The sequence below is a fragment of the Nicotiana tabacum genome, chromosome 17 (genome assembly GCF_000715075.1).
Source record: "Nicotiana tabacum cultivar K326 chromosome 17, ASM71507v2, whole genome shotgun sequence".
In the NCBI taxonomy this organism is placed as follows: Eukaryota; Viridiplantae; Streptophyta; class Magnoliopsida; order Solanales; family Solanaceae; genus Nicotiana; species Nicotiana tabacum.
The window spans coordinates 144,910,645-144,918,285 of NC_134096.1; positions in this window are offsets into that span (position 1 = coordinate 144,910,645).

Genomic DNA, 7,641 nt, shown 5'->3' on the forward strand with positions numbered 1-7,641 from the left:
ACCAATGAGCCAAGGTTGGCTAAGTTCTTGTTATGGCCTATTATATGCATTCAAAGTTCATATCATACATGACATATTATGCATGGACTTCGAGCTATAATCGGAGGTAAGGGGCCTATTTGCCCGAAAGACTATATATATTGTACAGATGGCCACAGGTTGGCAATATGATACCGGTTAGCTACCGGGAGAGACCGCCATTGCTGGCATTTGGTTGGGTATGTCATGCATTTAAATTAATATATATGTATTCACGACATACGATTACACGAGCATACCATACATATTTTATTACTATGAGGTCGGATGTCGGCCATGGAGGCTATCAGAGTTTCAGTGTCAGGTGGTATCTTTATTACCTTTTTACATCAGCTATGTATGATTCTACTTTCTGCCTTACATACCAGTACATTTTTATTCGTACTGATGTCCCGTTACTTGGGGACACTGCATTTTTGTTTCGTGCGTGCAGGTCCAGGTAGGGACTCTGATCGACCCCTCCGCTAGGATTTCGGGGTTCAGCTGTGAGTTGGTAAGCTCCACCTCTTCCTGGAGCTTTCATAGGATTGTTACTTTTGTTGTACAGTTTGGGTATAGTTGGGGCCTTATCCCGACAGTGCTTATGACACTCTTAGAGGCTATTGTGGACACAATATTCTGGGTTTCTTTTTGCTGCTTTCAGTCTCCAGCCCATAGGGTTGGCATGTATATATAGGTGTGTAGGCATGTATGTCTTCAGTCGCGGCCTCGTCGGCCAGCTAGTATTTTATTATTTTGGCTTGTCTACCTATGTTTATATGGCTTATTGTTATTCATGTCATAACCTTACGGTCCAGGCTTAGTATTTCAGATGTTGTGCTGCCCGATCTGTTGGGCCCCCAGTCTAGTTAGCTAGTATGTTTAGTGGCTAACTCGATCGAATACAGTATCGAGTGCCAGTCGTGCCTCCCCTAGTTTGGGGCGTGACAAACTTGGTATCAGAGCAGGTCGTATCCCAGGGAGTCCACAAGCCGTGTCTAGTAGAGTCTTGCTTATGGGTGTGTTGTGCACCACACTTATAATCAGGAGGCTATGAGGCATTTAGGAATGGTTACATTTTTTCAATTAATAGATCGTGCTATAGAGCGAAGTTATAAGAACATATGAAATCTAAATCGTGCTTTGTGTTTCCTATCTAACAGGCTACCTACGCTTCAGGAGATGGCACAGCGAGAGATAGGTATGGATCCGGGAGAAGGTACCAGTCGTTCCCCACCGGGTCAGAGGGATAGATTTCCCTTAGAGGCTCACAGTGAGTCTCCAGTACCCCTAGTTTCAGCTTCCCCAGCACTTGTTGGAGCCCAGGGAGATGCAGTACCCCCAGCCTCACCAGTTCCATTGGTACCTGAGGCAGCTAGAGACACAGGACCTCCAGCACCTATTGTTCCCCCATCAGAGACTTGGGAGCAGGGGATGAGGGAGGTTGTTCAGTTGCTGACTAGGATGGTTTCTATTCATGAGCGACATCTAGAGTCAGGAGCAGATGCCCGGAGAGATCAGATAGGAAGCTCGACGGTACGAGAGTTTCTTCACTTGGCCCCTCCATTATTTACAGGATCCAGTTCCACGGAGGATCCCCAGGACTTTATAGACCATATGTATAGAGTATTGAGGGTGATGCATGCCTCCGTCACCGAGGCTGTGGAGTTGGCTTCTTTTTGACTACGTGATGTAGCCGTCCTATGGTATGAGGCATGTGAGAGATCTAGAGGACCTGATGCTCCGCCAGCAGAGTGGGAGGACTTCTCTGAGGCTTTTTTAGCCCATTATTTGCCACGGGAGGCCCGTCTTGACCAGTTTCTTAGCCTAAAGCAGGGGGGTATGAGTGTGAGGGATTATATCTATAAGTTTAATTCTTTGGCAAGGTATGCACCAGATATAGTACGTACCATGAGGGCTAGAGTTCATCATTATATGGATGGTTTGGGGGATCATCTGATTAGAGAATGTAGGGATGCATCCCTAACGGATGATGTAGATATTTCCCGCATACAGGCTTTCGCTCAGACTACAGAGGACCTTTCCCGTCGAATTCGTGATACTCGCAGGGATAGGGAGCAGAGTAAGAGGGCTCGTACTATAGGGTCTTATAGGGAGCCACGAGTTGATTTTAGGCCCCCACTACATCGATATCCACCTCGGTCAGCAGGTAGTTTCCCACCACAGATGCAGGGCCAGCAGTTTGATCGTTATATTCAGTCAGGACCAGGGTAGAGCTCAGGCCAGCCTGAGGGCCGTCGACAGGAGCATTCTACACAGATGAGACAGCTTACTCCTCCATGTACTCAGTGCGATAAGCTGCACACCGGGCAATGTAGACAGGGTTCGAGTGCATGTTTTCATTGTGGGCAGACAGGACATTATATTAGCCGGTGCTCGGGGTTAGGCAGAGGTACACTAGCTCAGCCTTCAGGATTCACAGCAGCCTCTTCGCCCTCAGTCCGTGCTCCCCGACCAGGTCCACAGTCTACTTAGGGCCGTGGTAGGGGGAGAGGTGGAGGAGACACCTCAGGTTCTAGTGGTAGCCAAAACCGCTTTTATGCACTCACAGGCCAACAGGATTCAGAGGCATCCCCAGAAGTTATCACAGGTATATTGACAATACATTCTCATGCCATTTATGCATTGATGGATCCCGACTCTACATTTTCATATATTACTCCATTTATTGTTGGTAAGCTTGACATGAGATCTGAGTTGTTGCCACAGCCAGTTGAGGTGTCTACGCCAGTTGGCGACTCTATTGTAGCTAATCATGTCTATCGAGATTGTACAGTGTTAATTAATGACTGTCCAACCTCTGTTGATTTAGTTGAATTGGTTATGCTAAACTTCGATGTCATTATGGGTATGGATTGGTTGGCAGCTTGTTATGCTAATATTGATTGTCGTGCAAAGTTGGTCCGATTTCATTTTCCTGGTGAGCCTATCCTTGAATGGAAAGGTAATGCAGCCACGCCCAAGGGTAAGTTTATTTCACACCTTAGGTCTCGGAAGTTTATTGCTAAAGGTTGTATATACCATCTGGTTCATGTTAGGGATATAGATAAGGAGCCAGCGACTCTTCAGTCGGTTCCTATTGTGAATGAATTTCCGACAGTATTCCCTGACGAGCTTCCAGGAATTCCCCCCGAAAGGGAAATCGATTTCGCTATAGATTTGCTTCCTGATGCGCAGCCTATATCCATTCCTCCCTACAGAATGGCTCCTGCAGAGCTAAGGGAATTGAAGGAACAACTGAAGGACTTGCTCGATAAAGGCTTTATTAGGCCAAGTACATCCCCATGGGGTGCTCCGGTGCTCTTTGTTCGAAAGAAAGATGGGTCCTTGCGGATGTGCATTGACTATAGGCAACTAAATAAAGTCACTATCAAGAATAAGTATCCTCTTCCACGGATTGATGACTTGTTCGACCAGTTACAAGGTGCCAAATGCTTTTCGAAGATCGACTTGCGATCCGGTTATCATCAGCTATGAGTCAGGGATATTGATATCCCAAAAACAATATTTAGGACGAGGTATGACCATTTTGAATTCCTTGTCATGTCTTTCGGGCTTACAAATGCCCCAGCAGCCTTTATGGATCTTATGAACCGGGTATTCAAAATATTCTTGGATGAATTTGTGATTGTGTTTATTGATGACATCCTGATATATTCACGATCGGAAGCCGAGCATGCGGACCACTTGCGAGCTGTATTGCAGACTCTCCAGGACTACAGGTTACATGCTAAATTCTCTAAATGTAAATTTTGGCTAACTTTTGTAGCTTTTCTTGGTCATGTTATTACCGGCGATGGTATCAAGGTTGATGGCCAAAAGATTGAAGCTGTGATGACTTGGCCGAGGCCCTTGAATCCGACAGAGGTTCGTAGCTTTTTAGGCTTGGCAGGGTATTACCGAAGGTTTGTGGAGGGATTTTCCTCTATCTCTGCACCATTGACGAAACTGACACATAAGGGAGCTAAGTTTCAGTGGACTGAGGCATGTGAACAAAGTTTTCAGGAACTAAAGAAAAGGCTTACTACGGCACCTGTCTTGACTCTTTCGGATGGCACCGAGGGTTATGTTGTATATTGTGATGCGTCGAGAATTGGCCTAGGTTGTGTTCTTATGTAGCATGGTAAGGTTATCGCGTACGCCTCCAGACAATTGCGAAAACATGAACAGAACTATCCTACGCACGATCTTGAGTTAGCCGCAGTTCTATTTGCCCTAAAGATTTGGCGGCATTATCTATATGGGGTCCATATTGATGTTTTCACCGACCACCAGAGCCTTCAGTATTTATTTAAACAGAGGGAGCTGAACCTACGACAAAGAAGATGGATAGAATTACTAAAGGACTATAATGTTGATATTTTATATCATCCCGGCAAAGCTAATATTGTTGCTGATGCCCTTAGCCGGAAGTCCATGGGCAGTCTAAGCCATGTTGAAGCTGATAAGGTCAAGATGACCAAATATCTATGCCAGTTAGCTAGTTTGCAGGTGCGTTTGGTAGATGCAGAGGGTGGACACATTCTCGTTCAGAATACGGCAAAATCTTCTTTTATTACTGATGTGAAAGAGCGACAACACGAGGATCCTGAGCTTATAAAACTGAGGGAAAGTATTCCACAGCAGCGACAACCTTTATTTGAGCTAACTGGAGATGGAGTCCTTAGATACCAGGGCCGCTTATGTGTACCGTCAGTAGGAGAGCTCCGTGCCAAGATTCTTTCGGAGGCCCATTATTCTAGATATGCAGTTCATCCCGGAGCGACAAAGATGTATCGGGACCTTCGGCAGATCTATTGGTGGAATAGAATGAAAAAAGATATCGCGGAGATGGTAGCCCAATGTCCCAATTGCCAGCAAGTTAAAGCCGAACATCAGAGGCCTGGAGGCCTAACTCAGTGTATTGAGCTTCCATTATGGAAATGGGACATGGTAAATATGGACTTCATCACTGGTTTGCCTCGCACTCCACGGAGGTATGATTCTATTTGGGTAATTATTGATAGGCTTACAAAATCCTCTTATTTCCTGCCAGTCAGGACGACATATTCAGCCGAGGATTATGCCAAGCTTTACATTCGAGAGATTGTTCGCCTTCACGGAGTGCCATTATCTATTATCTCTGATCAAGGGGCTCAATTTACAGCATATTTTTGGAAATCTTTTCAGAAGGGTCTAGGCACGCAGGTAAATCTTAGCACCGCTTTTCATCCGCAAACTGATGGACAGGCAGAGCGTACTATTCAGACAGTTGAGGATATGTTACGTGCCTGCGTGCTAGATTTAAAAGGAAGTTGGGATGATCATCTACCTCTTATTGAGTTCGCTTATAATAACAGCTTCCAAGCTAGTATTCAGATGGCTCCTTACGAAGCACTATACGGGCGAAAGTGTAGGTCGCCGATCGGTTGGTTCGAGGTCAGGGAAGCAGAGTTGCTAGGTCCTAACTTAGTCCAGCAAGCAATGGAAAAGGTAAAACTTATTAGAGACCGGCTGCGTACAGCACAAAGTCGGCAAAAGTCTTATGCAGATGTTCGACGACGAGACTTAGAGTTTGATGTAGAAGATTGGGTTTTCCTGAAAGTATCGCCTATGAAGGGCGTCATGCGATTTGGAAAGAAGGGGAAGCTCAGCCCCAGGTATGTTGGACCGTATAAGATTATTCGGAGGATTGGTAGGGTGGCGTACGAGCTTGATTTGCCTTTAGAATTGGAAGCAGTCCATCCTGTGTTTCATGTATCTATGTTGCGGAAGTGCATTGGAGATCCTTCACGTATTACGCCCATTGAGGATATTCACATTGCTGAAGACTTATCTTATGCAGAGGTACCAGTAGTTATTTTAGATCGGCAGGTAAGGAAGCTTCGAACTAAAGAAGTGGCTTCCGTGAAAGTGTTATGGCGAAATAACAACATCGAGGAAATGACCTGGGAAGCTGAGGAGGAAATGAGGAAGAAATACCCCCACCTATTTACGACTTAAGGTGAGTCGCATTTAAATAATTGCCAATTATTTCTTTACAGCAACTTAATTGGATTTTAAATGACTTGAAAGTGCAATTTAAATTTCTTATTGCGAGATAGCTATACGAAGCCTAGTAGTTGGAATCTTCAGAATTTGATTTATGCTTTGCAAATGTAACAAATATAGCCTCGCAAATAACGTATTAGCGGACAAGAAATGAAACCAAAGAATTGACTTGACCCATTCGCGGACGAATGTTCTTAAGGGGGAGAGACTGTGAGACCCCAGGTGTTTCTCTCTTCTCTTACGTAATATACGTAACGTGGCGTGGTTATATTAGGTATATATGATTGGGTATAGCACATTGGGAGAATAAGACTGAAAATGTGTGGTAATATCAAGGAACTAAACTAAAGCTTTAAGTCAAAGGAATCCCTTAAACAAAGGTTCATGGTTAAAGAAATGGATCGGGTAGCACCCCGCGCGTTCGGAAGGTTTAAGTTAACTTGCACCTGTGGGATAAGACTAAGAGTGTATAATATGCTAAGAATAATGTGTTATGAGGTATTATAATATCACACTGGTCACATGTTAAGTTTTGGAGTCAAGCATGTTGCGAAATAAAGGTCGGCAAAACTTATCGTAAATTTCTCTAATAAATTTTCTAAACTTTGGGTCAAATGTATCAGATCATTTCTCTCAATATATAAAGATTTGTGGGACCCACAACCTACCAAATCGAAGGTCTACGAGTCTAGTTTGCAACCAAAGAAATATCACATCAAACCGACATTGGAATAAATAGTTATGACTGTTTTACCGCAGACTGTCCGGGCTGAAATCGGGTCGCGAACCGGGTCGGGTCAAACAAGTGGTATAAGTCGGAAAATCCGACTTTTAAGACCCCAAAATATTTCATCTTCGTCCCAAAACAGTGAGAAAGCTTAAGATAGGGTTTCATGGTGTTCTTGAGTGATTAAGGTGCGTTTTTAATGATTTCTATCGTTAAAGTTTGCCTCCGTGCCTAGAAGCGCAATCTCTACGCTTTGCAATAATTTTCCCCTTTTATTAGCTGTGTTTGGAACTATTTTTGGAAGATAGGAAATTGTTGTTCTTCAGGATTTATACTTGGTTTGCCAAGGTAATCATCTTGGGACTCTTTTATGATCGTTTTTACAAAGTTCTACGGGCGTTTCGTCAAGTTAGGGTCATATGGAAAATCTGCCGATTTAAACTCATTTATGAACTGTTTATAGGTGCATATAAGCTGCATATATATAGTGGTTTCGAAACTTAGGACGTAAGGAATAACTTTCGTGAAGGAACTACAGGCATTCGGACGTTCGTTGGAGAGGTATGTTAAGGCTAAGCTTCGTCCTTCCTTTTAGCAAAAATTTTGGGAAATTCCTAAGACGCTAAATGTGATATTTTACTATTCTGTTGCTAGAAAGACCTTCTGTGAAAGGCATTGGTATCGTAGCTGAAGTATTTTTATGATGCTATTAGGTTGATATTCCACTCGTTCGGTTAAAAAGGGTATTCGACATCTATATATGTCATTTTGTCGGCTTTCTTAAATATATGTCCATATATATGAATTCTTATTCGTCTTTGGGTTGTGTGACTTAAAAATAAAGG